Here is a 17,500-nt window from a genome sequence, read left to right as displayed (position 1 = left end):
TACTTTTTTGACGAGGAAGACGATGAGGAAGATAAAAAGAATATATGGGGAGAAAGAGACAGAAATTGGAGAGAAAGACGAACAAACGTTTAGACTGAACGAGGAGGAACAGAAGGATGGGAAGGAGGATTAAAAGTACAAATAATGGAAAACAGAAAAGGGGGAGAAGAAGGAGGAGGAGGAGGAGGAGGAGGAAGACTGTTGCTACCAAGTACTTTTCTGACAAACTAAGAATCTACCTCACCTTCATTCTACATCAATAACACATTTCTCTCCCTTCCCTCCCTCTCTCACGCTCCTCCCCTCTCACCCCCTGACTTTCTCCCCTTTCCTCCCACCTCCAATTTCCCTCAAGATGGGTCGGCCTGCAGACTCCATCACAGGTGAGAATATTAACTCCCCCCATCGCTGTTTAGAAGTCAATCACCCACCTCACCTGTGACGGCAGCGGACAGGTACGCGGCGTGACAGGGGGGATGGGGGCATGTGTGACGGAAATGGCAGGTGTGGGAAGGAAGGAAGGGTGCGCAGGTAAAATAAGGTAGGTTTGCAAAGAGGTAAGTGTGTTGTGGGAGGGAAAGATGGAAGAAGTGGATTGATGGAAGATGCATGTGTGTGTTGTGAGTACAGATATATGTGTGTGTGTGGGTGGGGGGGGGAGAGAGAGAGAGAGAGAGAGAGAGAGAGAGAGAGAGAGAGAGAGAGAGAGAGAGAGAGAGAGAGAGAGAGAGAGAGAGAGAGAGAGAGAGAGAGAGAGAGAGAGAGAGAGAGAGAGAGAGAGAGAGAATTATACCCAGGTCAAATGGAAGTGCGTCGAGTGACAATATTTGAAGTGAAGTGGTGACAGGTGTGTGTGTGTGTGTGTGTGTGTGTGTGTGTGTGTGTGTGTGTGTGTGTGTGTGTGTGTACTAAGCTATATGGGTTGTGAGGCTTACAGGATTGATAACTTCGTCTCCTCCTCCTCCTCCTCCTCCTCCTCATCCATCTATCCCAAATAGCACGCATTTTTAATAAGGGGATTACATTTTCCCTAGTTAGCGATTGTCAGCAGAGAGAGAGAGAGAGAGAGAGAGAGAGAGAGAGAGAGAGAGAGAGAGAGAGAGAGAGAGAGAGAGAGAGAGAGAGAGAGAGAGAGAGGTAAATTAACTATTACTCAACAAATAAGATTAAATAAAAATGCTTGTACTTCATTTTACTTTCATTTTTTTACTTTTAAAAGGAAATAAAAAAAAATAAGTGGTTTCAAAAGACAAAAAAGAACGTAAAGAAAGTGAGCAAATATTCTACACAAAAAAAGTAAATAAATAAGAAAAGATAAAGAAATAAAAGACCCCTTCTACTGCTCTTAATTTCCAGAGACACGTGGCACACACACACACACACACACACACACACACACACACACACACACACACACACACACACACACACACACTTTTGATGTTGTAGAGTGTTGAGAAAAAGCTCCTTTGTGTTACTTTTTGAGTGTTTGCTCGTGAAAAAGATGAGTGAGAGAGAGAAAAGGAAGGAGAAAAGCGAGGAGGAAAGAGGGGATGGAAGAGAGGGGATGGGAATATGAATGAATGACAATACGGGGATGAGGGGAGTGAGAGAGGTGATGAGGTACAGAAGTGAGAGTAAGAGTGAGAGGGAACGTGGGAGAGTAAGGGGAGAAGTAACGATTGAAGGGGAGGAAAATAGAGGAGGGAATAACGAAGTGAGAGGGGAAGAAAGATAAGCTAGATGAGAGGCTAGGGAGAGTGAGAGGGGAGAGTGAGAGGGGAATAAAGAAGGGAAAGGAAGAAGAGAGAGAAGGAAGAGGTTAAGTGAGTAAATAAAGTGAGAGGTTATCAGAGAGAGAGAGAGAGAGAGAGAGAGAGAGAGAGAGAGAGAGAGAGAGAGAGAGAGAGAGAGAGAGAGAGAGAGAGAGAGAGAGAGAGAGAGAGAGAGAGAGAGAATGTGGAGCAAAATATGACTAAGGGAAGGGAAACTAAAGAGAATATAATAGTTTGAAATTAGTGAGCGAGTGAGTGAGTGAGAGGCGATGAGTGAGAGAGAGAGAAGAGAGTGAGGTGAGAGTGGGATGTCAATGCCTACTTGTCTTGTGAGTGGAGAGAGAGAGAGAGAGAGAGAGAGAGAGAGAGAGAGAGAGAGAGAGAGAGAGAGAGAGAGAGAGAGAGAGAGAGAGAGAGAGAGAGAGAGAGAGAGAGAGAGAAATATACGTGTAAGAAAAAAATAATGGGGGTGATAGACGTGTTGAGGAAAGGAGGGTGAGAAGAAAGAAGGGGGAGGTGAGAGTAAGGGGGAGAGGGAGAGTGGGAGAGTGACTGCTTGCCTTGATGGATGAGGTGAAGTGAGAGTGGTGAATATAAAACAGCAGGGAGAGTGAGCGGTGGTGTGAGAGAGAGAGAGAGGGGAAGGTTCTATATCATACTCACCTCTCTCTCTCTCTCTCTCTCTCTCTCTCTCTCTCTCTCTCTCTCTCTCTCTCTCTCTCTCTCTCTCTCTCTCTCTCATTTTCTCAAAGCAGACCCAAAGTTTTTGATCCGGAAAGACCTACACAGACCAATATTTAGGAAACTGGGCAGGTGTTGTGTGTGTGTGTGTGTGTGTGTGTGTGTGTGTGTGTGTGTGTGTGTGTGTGTGTGTTTATCTTCCAATCTGCAGCCTGAGTTTATCAAGGAATATCGAAATGGAATGACAAAGACGAGAAGTTGTGATGCAAAAAGGTCACTGTTGTGTTGTATTACATAAAACATGCGAGCTGATGATGATGATGATGATGATGGTGATGATGATGATGATGATGACAACTATACATGGAAAGAAAACGACAGTCTCTCTGCTAATATAATCAAGAACGATAGGAATGTGAGAGGGGGAAAAAATAATAAAAAAAGTAAAGGGAGGGAGAAAAAAAGGGAACAGAAAGGGAGAAATAAAAAGAAAAAGGAAAAAAAGAAACAAGAAAATAAATCCCTTAACAAAAGACTAGAAAATTAATATAAAACTAATTACACACAAAAACCCATTACACAAACAAGTAACAACACCAAGGAAAAATAAAATAATTACACTTACACTGACCATTACCTAATTAACGAGATAAAGATGAGAGACGGATGAGAAAACACGAGAGGGAGAGAGAGGGAGGTAGAGAAGAAAGAAAACGGGAAAAAAACCTGATAATGGACACAAGAACACGTACCAATAAATACATAGAATTGAAAACCTTCCACTCTTATGAAATATTGAACCTTATGGGATGTGGGTGATGGTGGGGCTTCTATCAGCGCCTTTATCGCTCTTATCAGTGGTGCAATTAAGGTTATCAGCAAGGTGGAGAGGGTGAGAGGATGTCAGGGTGAAGGGAGAGACGTGGCGAGAATAGTGAGGAAGTGGTGGGTGGTAGTGAAATGTGAGTGTGTGCGACCGTAGAGTTGTGACGGGTAAGAATGTTTTGTTTTTTGTTGTTGTTGATGGTGTTGGTGGTGGTGGTGGCAATTGTAGTAGTAGTAGTAGAAATAGTAATAGTAGTTGTAGTAGTAGTAGTTTTAAGACATAATTATGGATTATTTTCTTGAGGAACTGGCATCAGTAGTAGTAGTAGTAGTAGTAGTAGTAGTAGTAGTAGTAGTAGCAATGGTAATAGAATACCAGTAACAATAGAAATAGTACCAGTAGTAGTAATAGTTGTATCAGTAGTAACATTAGTACCAGTAGTAGTAATAGTTGTATCAGTAGTAATAGTAGTAGTGATAGCAGTAGCAGTAATTCCTTGGCTCAATGAGTGGAGGGAAAATAACGTGATGAGGTGTCTGAGCAAAAAGAAGCAGAGGCGGCGGCGCGGGGCGAGGCGTGGGCAGGGGTGCTGAGATCAGCGTGGATGTTCACTGACTGATTTACTGAATGGCGCCGCAGCATTGATTGAGGGAGGGTGTGAACGTGGGAAGTAGTAAGGGAGGAGCCAAGACGCGAATTTTGTAAGAATGACGAGCAGCAAGTGAATTATAGATGAATTGTGAACGGCTTGGCTATGTAACAGTATGAATCAGTGTGAATGAATAACAAATGAGGTTTAAATATATTACCATTAGAAAAATATGGAATCTGTCAAGTGAGGTATAAATATATTACCAGATGAAAACATAATCTTGAAAACACAGAATCTATTAAAGAGGTACTGAATATTATAATTACAAAAAAATATTGAATCTAATATAGGATTTTTATAACGATATTACGAACAGAAAAACACAACTTAATAAGAGTTCAAAACATAATACCCAAACAAAAATACAAAATCAATTGTTTTTATATCGATTAGTGTAGTTCCCATACATTAATATCATCGTTACATTAAATAACACTTAACAATACGCAAGCAATCAAAAACCCAAATTGAAATGCCTTGCAGGTCCCGTAACAAAAACACATCACCAGCATCACCTTTAATAACGTCCACACTCAGGATTATAAGTTCACGTTTATGACGCAGACGAAAAAGAGCATTACCTAACACTATTCATTACGCGTCCTTAACAAAAGTGATGGCATTCATGATAACACGGAATGGGTCATAAATGGCGACCACTACACCCTACACCCTCCCACCACCCCCTACCAAACCCTTTTCACACCTAGTCACTCTCCAACTCCATCCCACGAACCTTCCATACTCTCTTACACCCAACCAACACTCTTCCAACAAACTCACATTATCCACTCACATTATCCTTCTATGCTCCCTCGCACTTTCCCAACTCTCCTCCACTTTTCCAGACTCTGAACAACCTCCCAAAACACCCTACACACTCCCACACCCCTCACAACCACTCCCAAGCCTCCCCTCACACCCATCCAACACCCCCTCGACCCTCCCACCATAAAAGCTAACCACCATTAATGGAATAAGTGTCCATACCACAGCAAGGGTTTACCACCATCGCGCGGCAGCTAATGGGAGAGTGGCCGCGATAACATCAAGGAGTGACAGCCGGGTGATAAGAGCGGCTCTCCATAATGCTATCTGTCCCTTTAAAGCACGCGATACCCCGAACCCAGGTGGCGGCGCTGTCACTGGCTGTCTAAAGGACCCTATAAATGAGAGGGAAAGAGGGGGGAGAATAAGTATGTGGGAAGAAATTGAGAAGCTGCTGGACGAGAAAAGGAGAGAGACAATGAGGACTATATTTTGAAACACTCCTGCCCGCATCTCCACTACTTTCAAAGGCCTCTAGTTGAAGTTAAATGGGTTTTTAAGGGTGTTTTTTTTATGGCTCGAGTGACACATAGGCAGAGTTTTATATTATCAACAGGAGAAACAGTCTTCAGAACCTCGATAATAATCTCTGTGGCTTTTGGAAATAGTCGTGGTGAAAGAGCAAAGCGTTTCTGAATACGGGTCGAAGGAAGAAATAATGGAAAAAAGAGAGTTGGTTGTAAATGACGCAAGATTGGGAATAGATAAGAGGGTGAAGGAGGATGGATGAAGGAGAGGATAAGAAGGGAAAAGAGAAGGGAACATTTACAGCGGGAGAGAGAAAGAAAATGAACAAAAGAGAGGAGAAGTAATGTCAGGAGAAAAAAGTGGGGAGTAACTGAGAAAGATCAAGAAGAGCAAAAAAAAAAAAAAAGTAGGTAAAGAAAGAAAATTTGTTGGTGAAGAAGAAAAGGAAAATATTTGAGGGTAGGAAGGAGAATGGCATGAGCGCAAAGTAAGAAGGGAAAAAAGCGAAAAATAAGAGAATGGGAAATCAGAGGAAAAAATGGAAATGAAAACAGAAAATAAGAAAATACACAAGACAAAAAAGGAGAAATACACTGGAGATAAAAAAAAAAAAAGTGTAGCTTAATAAACACCAACATACAAAAATAAAACTAAATTAACAACGAAGAGGTAAAAGAGAAATAAGACAGAGAAACTAGTGAACTCTCCCATCCCCTCTCTCTCTCTCCCTAAGAAAAACACTGGGAAGAGAAACGAGGGAAACTAAGGAGGGAGGAAAACCGCGGGAGAACGAAGGCGAGATTAAACAAGGAAGGGAAGGAAGGAACAGAATTTAGTGGGCCATCTCCGCCGCGGGACTGTCTTGTGTCTTGTCTCTCTCTCTCTCTCTCTCTCTCTCTCTCTCTCTCTCTCTCTCTCTCTCTCTCTCTCTCTCTCTCTCTCTCTCTCTCTCTCTCTCTCTTGGTGGAGTTTCACGCGTTCCAACAAAATGCTCTTACCACTTAAGGACTCTCTCTCTCTCTCTCTCTCTCTCTCTCTCTCTCTCTCTCTCTCTCTCTCTCTCTCTCTCTCTCTCTCTCTCTCTCTCTCTCTCTCTCTCTAATCAATCTTCCACATCACGCCCACCAACCTTTCCTACCCACCACCTACACTACAATCTCTCTCTCTCTCTCTCTCTCTCTCTCTCTCTCTCTCTCTCTCTCTCTCTCTCTCTCTCTCTCTCTCTCTTTTCCACCACCACCATCTCCTCCTGGAAAATGTTGACGTTTTTACCTGTTTTTTCCTCTCCTTACTTACACACACACACACACACACACACACACACACACACACACACACACACACACACACACACACACACACACACACACACAAACTTTTACAATCATACTCCTTCACTTTTACAATTATCATTATTATTCCAACTCACTCAATACTCGATTAATCTTTCACTGAGCGACGGCTGACCTGTGACCCTTCCCTCTCTCTCTCTCTCTCTCTCTCTCTCTCTCTCTCTCTCTCTCTGATTGCCGGGCCATAATGTGTCGTAAACAATGACTAATCACAACGAAACGCCACGTAGAGAGACTCAATTCTCTTCCTTAACGAGGGAGATGAATGAGGTGTCACACGTAGAGGAGAGAGAGAGAGAGAGAGAGAGAGAGAGAGAGAGAGAGAGAGAGAGAGAGAGAGAGAGAGAGAGAGAGAGAGAGAGAGAGAGAGAGAGAGAGAGAGAGAGAGAGAGAGAGAGAGTAACAGGGTATAGTAGGTAAGGAGGTGAGGGGCCGGAGAGATGATATGAGAAGGAAGAAAAGAGTGAGGGAATAGAAAAAGAACAGAATAGAAAATATTAGAATATGTAAGTGATGGAAGAAAAGAATTAGGGAGTAGAATAAATAGAACAGAATAGAAGATAATAGAACAAGTAGGTATGGAATGAAAGAAAAGGATGAGAGACAACGAATGCTGGAAAAAGAAAGAAAAAAATGAATGGAAGGAAAAGACGTATGAAACAGGAGAGAAAATATGAAGAAAGGAGAAATATACGTACGAAATGGAAGAAAAGAGGAAAGGAGGCACGGAATGGAGGGAAAGATAGGAAGAAAAGGAAGAAGAGAAAGACAGACATGGTGATCAGGAACGTGGGAAAGAATAAAGAGGAAGCATGGTAGTGAAGATAAAGGTATATGGGAAGGAAGAAAAAGGGTGCCCGGACAACTGAACCAGTGACAACTGAACCAGTGACAATTGGACCAGTGACAATTGGACCAGTGGACAACTGAGCCAGTGGACAACTGAACCAGTGGACAACTGAACCAGTGGACAACTGAACCAGTGAACCACTGAACCAGTGACAACTGAACCAGTGGACAACTAAACCAGTGACAACTGAACCAGTGACAATTGAACCAGTGACAACTGAACCAGTGACAACTGAACCAGTGACAATTGAACCAGTGTCAAAAAATGTTATCTGTTTGCTACGGCATAGGTTAGGTTAGGTTAGGTTAGGTTAGGTTAGGTTAGGTTAGGTTAGGTTAGGTTAGGTTAGGTTAGGTTAGGTTAGGTTAGGTTAGGTTAGGTTAGGTTAGGTTAGGTTAGGTTAGCCACTAAAATTAAGATGTATAGAGCTGAAGTAGATAAGCTCCTGTATTTGCGAGCAGTAGCTAATATGCAGGTCGTGTAAATAGGGGACACTGTAGTGCACTATATGTGATTATATCAGTTGGTTTATATTTTTACTACATGAATGATTCTAAAAACTACTGAACCATAGTATCGCCACTAGTTCATGATGCATTGGTAAATCTTTCTTAATGAATGAATTTTAATATGCTTTTGTTACCATTTTTTTCTGGTTTCATTGTCACTTGTCGACTGGTGCAGTTTTTACTGGTTCAATTGCCCACTGGTTCAGTCGACCACAGGTTCAGTTGTCACTGGTTCAATTGCCCACTGGTTCAGTCGTCCACTGGTTCAGTCGTCCACAGGTTCAGTTGTCACTGGTTCAATTGTCCACTGGTTCAGTCGTCCACTTGTTCAGTTGTCACTGGTTCAGTTGTCACTGGTTCAGTTGTCACTGGTTCAGTTGTCCTAGAACCAAGAAAAAGATATGAGAGAGAGAGAGAGAGAGAGAGAGAGAGAGAGAGAGAGAGAGAGAGAGAGAGAGAGAGAGAGAGAGAGAGAGAGAGAAACAGCACCAGTAGTCTAGGCTCGCTTCCAATGAACACACTAAATGATAGAGCAAAATTGTGGTGCTTCTTTCATTATTTCAGTGCACGCGGCCGATCTTTTTGATAGACGCGATGTGCCGGCGTGTGCTGCGGAAATGTGGGAGTGCTGTGACGATGCTGCTGAAAAATGGCAAACGCTAAACAATATGAACAATATGCGCGTACAAGGCCGGAAAATGTAAACCGGTGAAATGTGCAAGAATAACGTTGAAAAAATGTGTACAAAGGTGAAAAATGTTAAAGTGTTGTGGTATTTGAGTTAATAATGTATTTGGTGGTGTAGATGATAAATATAAGGATGGGAAATGTATTATATCGAGGATTTTCGACTTTGTAATTTGTGATGTAATGAAAGAATAAAACGAAAGAAAATGTACGAAAGTGAAAAAATGTTAGCGTTGTGTTGTTTGAGATTATAATGCGCTGAAGAAGTGTAGATGATGAATACAAGGATGGAAAATATAAAGAACTTTTTTTTTTTTGTAAATTGTCAAGCAAATGTAAATGAAAGAAAAAGTTAAAATGGTATTCTTTGAGTTTATAATGTCGTAAAGTGTAAATTATAATATACAGGAAGAAAACTTAAAATCTTGTCATTCTTAGGTTGTCGAATTTGTAAAGTATAAATGAAAGGTGAAAAGGAAAATGTTAAAATGTTGTTGAGTTTGTAATGTAGTAAAGTGAGTGTAATTGATAACCACTAGGTGAAAAGTGTGACATTATTGTTGTGTTCGACTTGTTATATTGATAAAGTAACCTTAAAATGAGATGCAAAATGAAAAATTTTAAATAATGTGGTCCTTGACGCTATAATGTGGTAAAATAATGATGAGCAAGGTAAAAAAAAAACTATAGTATTGTGATTTTCTACTTGTGAAACGTACGAGTGACTGAAGCAAATAAAAAAAAAAAGGTTTAATATTATGATTCTCGGTTTATGAATGTGGTACTGTAACACTGAATTATAAATGAGTTAAAGTTAAAGTGGAAAATTATTACAATATTGTAGGTATACAGTTTCCGACTTCTTAAATTCTTAAAGTAACTGTACTGTAGAATGTTGTAGTAGTCAACCTAGAATAGTTAAGTAATGTATAGAAGGTGGAAAATTGCTAAAATATTGTGGTTCTAGCTGTCAAAAAATGATAAAGAAACAGAATAACAAATCCATGGATGGGAAATGCTAAAAGTGAGTCTGTGTGTGTGTGTGTGTGTGTGTGTGTGTGTGTGTGTGTGTGTGTGTGTGTGTGTGTGTTCTGACTTATTAAAGCGATAAACCTACATTCAGTGATAGTGAGAAAGGAACAAGTTGAATAATGTGCGGTTCTCAATTTGTGAAATAAACAAAAGTCAAACTACATAACGTGTTTAAAAGTGAAGTATTGAAGTGCTCTGGTGGTGGACAAAGTTGATTACGTTGAAAATACACCGCATGATTACGTATTATAAATTACAAAAGGGAAAAGTGTAAAAATGTTGTGGTTTTCTAGTTATTAAAATATGATTAATTAATTATCTTATACAGGGTGAAAAACGTTAATGTATTGTGATTAATTAATATTACAACTCAACAACACTGATAAAAACAATAATAATAATAATAATAATAATAATAATAATAATAATAATAATGAAGAACAATAATAATTCAAAAGAACAAAAAACAAGGAAGAGGTAAAGGAAAAAGAAATTAATGAAACGAAGGAGGAGGAGGAGGAGATGCAGGAGAAGGAATTTGAGGTAGAGAAACAAGAGAAGCAGGAAGAAAAAAAAAAAAAAAGGAGCCGGAGAAGCAGGAAAAAAAAGGGAAGAGAAAAAAATGAAATAACAAATATAACGAAAACCATAAAAGACGATGACGACGACGACAACAACAACAACAACAACAACAACAACAACAGCGCCACTATAACACTGGCAGTGGCGTGGAGGTGACCATCGGCACGGGCGTCGCTAGCGTGCGGAAACATTCACTTTAACACTTCGCCACTCGCCGCCGGTAAAACGCTAATAATAATAAAAATAATTGTAGGGAAAATAACCGGTTAACAGTCGAAAAATTACAGGTAAAAAAAGCTGGCGGGAGGAAAGTATGACAGATTTTTAAGTTTTGTCTTTATTTATCGGCCATTTGGGTGCTGTTATGTCTCTCTCTCTCTCTCTCTCTCTCTCTCTCTCTCTCTCTCTCTCTCTCTCTCTCTCTCTCTCTCTCTCTCTCTCATCCAAAGCGAAAAACATTGAATATTCTCTCTTTCCCTCATCCAAAGCGAAAAAGACTGAATACAGTAATAATAATAATAATAATAATAATAATAATAATAATAATAATAATAATAATAAATAATAATAATAATAATAATAATGCGAAAGAGACGTGAAAACTCAACTAAGAAAAATGAAGGAAATAAAAAATCAAGAAAAAATCGACACTAAAGCATTAAGACAAAAATTGTGTCGAGAAATTTATGGTCGTGAAAGTGAGTTGAATCTTGCTGTTAATACGAGAGAGAGAGAGAGAGAGAGAGAGAGAGAGAGAGAGAGAGAGAGAGAGAGAGAGAGAGAGAGAGAGAGAGAGAGAGAGAGAGAGAGAGAGAGAGAGAGAGAGAGAGAGAGAATAAATCACAGTCAGAGAGTGTGTGACGAGGAGGAAGTTAGATCAACGAGGGGAGACAGAGAAGAGAGAGGAAGAGGAGGAGGAGGAGGAGGAGGAGGAGGAGGAGGAGGAGGAGGAGGAGGAGGAGGAGGAGGAGGAGGAGGAGGATTAGTATGGGAGAGAAGAGAAGAGAGAGAGGAGAGGAGACAATCAGTGGAAGGATCTCAGAGGGAAAAGAAGGAGGAGGAGGAGGAGGAGGAGGAGGAGGAGGAGGAGGAGGAGGAGGGAAGCTTAGTAGTAGAGGGAGAAGAATTCCAGGAAAGGTACAAATGGAGAAGGTATTTTTTTGTGTTTCTTTGGATCTATTTACATTGTTTTATTTTCTATTTACATTCTTTATTTCACTTCCATTTCAACTCATAATTCTTACTTCCTTCATTCTTATTTGTTATCGATTTCATTTTTCCGCTCTTTTTTTTTTATTTTCTTTACTGATTTACGTATTCAATTTCATATATACATTTTTTTTTTTGCAGAGAGAGAGAGAGAGAGAGAGAGAGAGAGAGAGAGAGAGAGAGAGAGAGAGAGAGAGAGAGAGAGAGAGAGAGAGAGAGAGAGAGAGAGAGAATGTGCGCACTGGTAGTTTCTTTCCTTTCTGTTTCTCTGGCGTCCTTTCAGCAGCCTCTCACTTCACTCTCACTTCACTCTCTCCACTAATCACGTGAGGTTTTGTTCCTTAATGCACCTCTTCTTCAGGTAAATTAGGCCAAGGCTCCTTCGGGTAAATCCTCGCGCTACAGTTAAGTCACGTGTCCATTTTCGATTTTTTTCACTTGTTACCAATTTTTCCTCTATTCTTAGTTATTTATAATGTGGTTGCTTTGATTTCTTTTCTTTTCATTCAAACGAGGCTAAAAATGTGACGTCTTCAATGTTCGAGTGAGTAAATAAGAGTTTGCTTGAGTTTTTGTTGTTTTCCTCTTCATTCAGGCGAGTCTAAAAGCGTTATGAGTTAAATCCTTGTTGCTGTTTTTCATTTTTCTTAATTTAAAGGAGTATAAAATGTTACAAAACTGTCTAATAATAATAATAATAATAATAATAATAATAATAATAATAATAATAATAATAATAATAATAATAATAATAATACGCATGGATACAAAAAAATATAAAAGGTTTAGTTTGTCTTTTTTCAGTACGTAACACTCAACTATGGAAAAAAAAAAAAAGTGATTATTGAAGAAGCCGTGAAGCAGATGACTGGTTAAGTGTTCCCTGCCTTGAGAATGAGTTAACCTGAGATTCACTCTAGTAACTTTCCTCCAGCTGTCTTACCTCATCACCAGCAAGAGTTGAAGGGGGGAAAAAAAGAAGCATTAAATCATCCTTAACTCAACCAGCTACTGACTCAAATTGCTAGTAATGTCTGTCAACCCTTTAACTTCCCTCTAACTTCACCTGCAGCGTGTTAAGGAGAGGAAGGGAAGGAAATAATTACATCTCATTAAGTCATTTTGAAATCCTCTTTTTAAATCATTCATGTCATTATGTGCATGTTTATATAAGTATTCTGCTTTTATCTTTCCTTTCTATTCCTTATTTCTTTATCTTCCCTTTGTCTATTTCTTTACCTTCCTTCTCTCTCTCTCTCTCTCTCTCTCTCTCTCTCTCTCTCTCTCTCTCTCTCTCTCTCTCTCTCCCTTACTTCATCTTCCCTCTTTCTTCCTTATTTCTTTATCTTCCTTCTCTCTTTTTCTCTCCCTTACTTCATCTTCCCTCTTTCTTCCTTATTTCTTTATCTTCCTTCTCTCTTATTTCTTTATCTTCCCTCTCTCTTTCTTATTTCTTTATCTTCCTTCTTTCTTATTTCTATCTTCCTTCTTTCTTTTTCTTCCCTCTCTCTATTTCTTTACCTTCCCTCTCTCTTCCTTATTTCTTTACCTTCCCTCTCTCTTCCTTATTTACCTTCCCTCTCTTCCTTATTTCTTTACCTTCCCTCTCTCTTCCTTATTTCTTTACCTTCCCTCTCTCTTCCTTATTTCTTTACCTTCCCTCTCTCTTCCTTATTTCTTTACCTTCCCTCTCTCATCCTTATTTCTTTACCTTCCCTCTCTCATCCTTATTTCTTTACCTTCCCTCTCTCTATATCTTCCCTCTATTTCTTTGCCTTTTCTTTCTATTTCTTTACCTTCCATCTCTATTTTTTTTACCTTCCCTCTCTTACTCATTTTTATCAATTTCTGCATCATTTTTTTTAGGAAAGATTTATATTTTTTCTATCCCTTTCTCTATGTCCTCCATCACTTCTTCGTCTCCAAGGAAGCGCTCTCCCTCTAATCTCCCAAGGCCTCTTCCCCAGAATTCCCAAGTAATATGTATCTACAGAGGAAGCCACCCTCCCCCCAATCTGGTCTTTCTCATTCTATATTAAATTTTAACTTGCGTACCTCAGTTGAAGAGCTGCCTCTGTCATCTGTCTATTAATTCTTAACTTGCCTACTTCTAAGTCTCTCCTGTAATAATTTCTTATTCTTATTTCTCTTTTTTCGTTATTTCTAAGTGTCTCCTGTAATTATTTCTATTTCTATGTTCTCTCATTTCTCTATTTTCGTTACCCTCAAGAAATTGTTCACTCTGATATCTGTGTCTATCTCTACATTCTCTTTTTCTTTGTCTTTCTTTCTCCCCAATTTCGCTATCTCCAAGTGTTCCTTGTAATTTTTCTGCCTTTTTCATCGATCTCTTGTTCACTCCCATATCTGTATCTATCTCTACCTTCTCTTTTTCCTTCTGTATCTCTACCCGTTCTCTCTAATTTTTCTTCCTTCTCTATCTATCTCTAATTGGCGTATCTAATTTATCTCCAAGTGTCCCCTGTAATTTCTCTAATTTCTTTATCGATATACAAGTGTTCTCTCTAACTCCTCTAACTTCTTTATCAAGTATTTTCCTCTTTCTTCATTCTATATCCCCAAGGAAGGTTTCTCTCTAACTTCTGTGTCTCTCTGTACCTAACTTCCGTAGACAGCTTTACCTCCTAACTTCTCAGCAAAGAGTGTTACAAAGAGCACCACCCTTTCCTTCCCTCCCATCCTCCACAGACGTCCTGCACGAGTTAATTCAAGTGTCATTCCTACAAACTTTCTCCGCGCTGTCCGTCTGTCTGTTGGTGTCACTGAATCGGAAAACAGGAAATACTGATACTTCGTCCACTGAGTCCTGCCCACGTCACCCTCACCCCGCCAGTTGGCCCCGGGCGTCCCATGGGGGAGGACGTGCTGTCGCCTCCCGCCATCTGAATTGTAAATATATAGTGGAGCTTCCTTCCACTATTTCCACCCACATTTTATTACGCTTTTTTTTATTCTCTCTTTTTTCCAGGTTTTTTTCTCTTTCTTTTCAATTTCCTTCGTCATCATTGTATTTTTTTCTGACGATAAAAGTTGAAAACAAGGCTCTTTATTTATTTGTTTTAGTCGTGTTGCTCTTTCAACTATTTACATTTATATTACATTGCTATTTCATTGGTTTTCCTTCCATTTCTTCAGTCGCCGTCTTCATTCTTCCTGTCTATATATACTGAAAACAAAACCTTATACACATTTTTTTTATTTACTCTTCTTTCCTGTATCTTATTTCCATTAATATTTCAAAACTCTTATTTTACTTCCCATTTCCTCCGTCGCCATATTGGTCCTTCCGCCTTCATCAAAGGAGCGCAATATTTTCTTTATTCATATGTATATCCTTTTATTTATTCGTTATTCCATCAATATTCTATTAATGATATTTTTTTCCATCTCAGCCGCCATCTTGGTCCTCCCTTCCGCAGCCATCGAAAATACGCCCCTTATATTTCGTTACTCGTTTTCTATTTCTTCCTCCGCCACCTAGGTACCAAAAAATAAATAAATAAATAAAACAAAAATAATCAGATAAACCTTTACTCTCCAATGGATACAAGACTTACTTATCCATGTCCTCTCCTTCCTTGTCTCTCTTCCTGCAGCGAATGGAAGGCCAAGAAAACATTACTGGGGCAAGATGTGGGGCAGGTTCTATAGAGGCCCTAAGTTTGAATATCATGATTTTTGTAGTAAGCGTAGAATTTTTAGGTTGCTCTCTCTCTCTCTCTCTCTCTCTCTCTCTCTCTCTCTCTCTCTCTCTCTCTCTCTCTCTCTCTCTCTCTCTCATCAACTATGCCATAACTAATCCTTTCATTCTTCTACAGTCATTCTCTTCCTGTCTCTTTTCTATTTCTCTTCTTCTATCCTCCCTACTCCTTCCTTTCTTCCGTCGCTTCTTCACTACCTTGAATTGTGTGTGTGTGTGTGTGTGTGTGTGTGTGTGTGTGTGTGTGTGTGTTTGAGTGTGTGTGTGTGTGTGTGTGTGTGTGTGTGTGTGTGTGTGTGTGTGTGTGTGTGTGTGTGTGTGTGTGTGTGTGTGTGTGACCAGATGACCTCGTGGCAATAAGAAAATGTGTATCTCTCTCTCTCTCTCTCTCTCTCTCTCTCTCTCTCTCTCTCTCTCTCTCTCTCTCTCTCTCTCTCTCTCTCTGTAAACACGCACATAGCACTCCTGGCAAAAGATAAGATCGATATTTCGTACAGTGACGGGGGCCCTGGAGTGGGGATAAAAAGTGTCAACAGTGCAGGCGGGCCACTCAGCGAGCATCAAGCTACGTCAAATATAAACAAACCGCGGAAGCGACTGACAACGGGATCCTTAGCGAGTCTCCAGCGACACGTAAATGAGGAGGCTTGCGTCATTCACAGGGAGAGGCAGGCGAGGCAGAGAGAGAGAGAGAGGGAGATGGAAGGGAGTATAAAGCAGAGATAGAACTAGAACGATGAAGTAAGGATGAGAAAGAGACAAAGAGGGAAAGGAAGTCGGATAAGAATAAAGTAGAGGAAGATAAACTAGAAGGATGAAGTAAGGTTGAGAGATAAAGGAAAGAGAGACAAGGGAAAGGGAGACAAGGGAAAGAAAGAGACAGGAACGACAGAGAGAGAGAGAGAGAGAGAGAGAGAGAGAGAGAGAGAGAGAGAGAGAGAGAGAGAGAGAGAGAGAGAGAGAGAGAGAGAGAGAGAGAGAGAGAGAGGAACTAGAAGGATGAAGGAAGGATGAAAAATACGAATAAAAAGGGAAAAAGATACGAATAAGCGAAAAAGGAATTAAAAATGGTAGAAGAACGTAAAGAGGTGTTAACGGAACAGGGATAATAAAGGATTGAAAAAAAGACGTAGACAATTAAAGGAGTTAGATGAATAGGGAATAAACAGAAAAGAAAGACAAAATATATAAACACCGACATATAGACAAATACAACACAAAATAACACAAAGGAAGGACAAACAAGAGGAATAAAGGAAGGGAGGAAAGTAAGTGGAAAATAAAACACGTGGAATGACGAATAAATGGAAAACAAAGGAAACCACAAACACGGACAGGCAGACACACGGACAGACGGACATGACGTGGAAATAAAAGGTAAAAAGATAGAAAATGAAAACTGCACAATCCCAAGATGAGGAAATGAGGGCGGAAAAAATTCAAATGGAAAATATAAACAAAAAAGACCTTAACGAGAGCCAATTACTGAGGGAAATAGAAGAAACTGCGGCAGGAAGACAGGTAGATGAAGAAAGACAGACAGACAGACAGACAGACAGACAGAGACAGACAGACAGACAAAAACAGAAATCAAAGGAAGGATAGACAGATATAGATAGACAGACAGGCAGATACAAACGGACAAGTAGATGGATAGATAGAATAGATAGATGGCCAGACAGGTTAATAGATAAATATAGATAGACAAATACATGAGCACTAATAAAGAACAAAATACATACCGTTATACTAGAAACTAATTTGTAAGAGAGAGAGAGAGAGAGAGAGAGAGAGAGAGAGAGAGAGAGAGAGAGAGAGAGAGAGAGAGAGAGAGAGAGAGAGAGAGAGAGAGAGAGAGAGAGAGTTAATAAAAGAACGTACAATACGACATAGAAGACGAAAAAGAATAAGAAAAAGAACATGAGGGAAAAAAAACAAGATAATGATAATCAACAAAAAAAAATATATAAAAACAACAAAAATAAAGGCGAGTTGACCAAAACTACACGAAAAGCAACATGATGATGATGATGAGGAGGAGGAGGAGGAGGAGGAGGAGGGAGGAAAGAACAGCAAAAGTGGGACGATGAATAGGAAGAAGAGGAGGAGGAGGAGGAAGAGGAGGATCAAGAAGAAAGAAGAGAAAGTGAAGTAGATAAGCAAGGAGGAGGAGGAGGAGTGGGGAAGAGGAGGCAGAAAGTAAAGAAACACGAGGAGGAGGAGGAGGAGGAGGAGGAGGAGGAGATGTCAGCCTCCACTTGAGTGAGGGCGATCTTAAGACTGGACGCAATGAGATGTAGGAAAGATTCTTGTCCTTTGAGAAGTAGG

At 39.9% G+C, this 17,500-nt stretch overlaps 1 protein-coding gene and 1 long non-coding RNA gene across 14 annotated transcripts in view; one reads left to right on the top strand and one right to left on the bottom strand.

The window, feature by feature from the left end:
- Positions 1-17,500, bottom strand: part of LOC135090744 (nitric oxide synthase-like protein) — a 158,033-nt gene that overhangs the window by 62,348 nt on the left and 78,185 nt on the right. The window lies entirely within an intron of this gene.
- LOC135090876 (uncharacterized) lies at positions 7,432-8,017 on the top strand. Its single transcript, XR_010262156.1, has 2 exons — positions 7,432-7,801; positions 7,837-8,017. It is a non-coding gene; the product is annotated as an uncharacterized LOC135090876 (long non-coding RNA).

The sequence above is a fragment of the Scylla paramamosain genome, chromosome 36 (genome assembly GCF_035594125.1).
Source record: "Scylla paramamosain isolate STU-SP2022 chromosome 36, ASM3559412v1, whole genome shotgun sequence".
NCBI lineage: Eukaryota > Metazoa > Arthropoda > Malacostraca > Decapoda > Portunidae > Scylla > Scylla paramamosain.
This window is presented reverse-complemented; position numbering and strand designations above follow the sequence as displayed.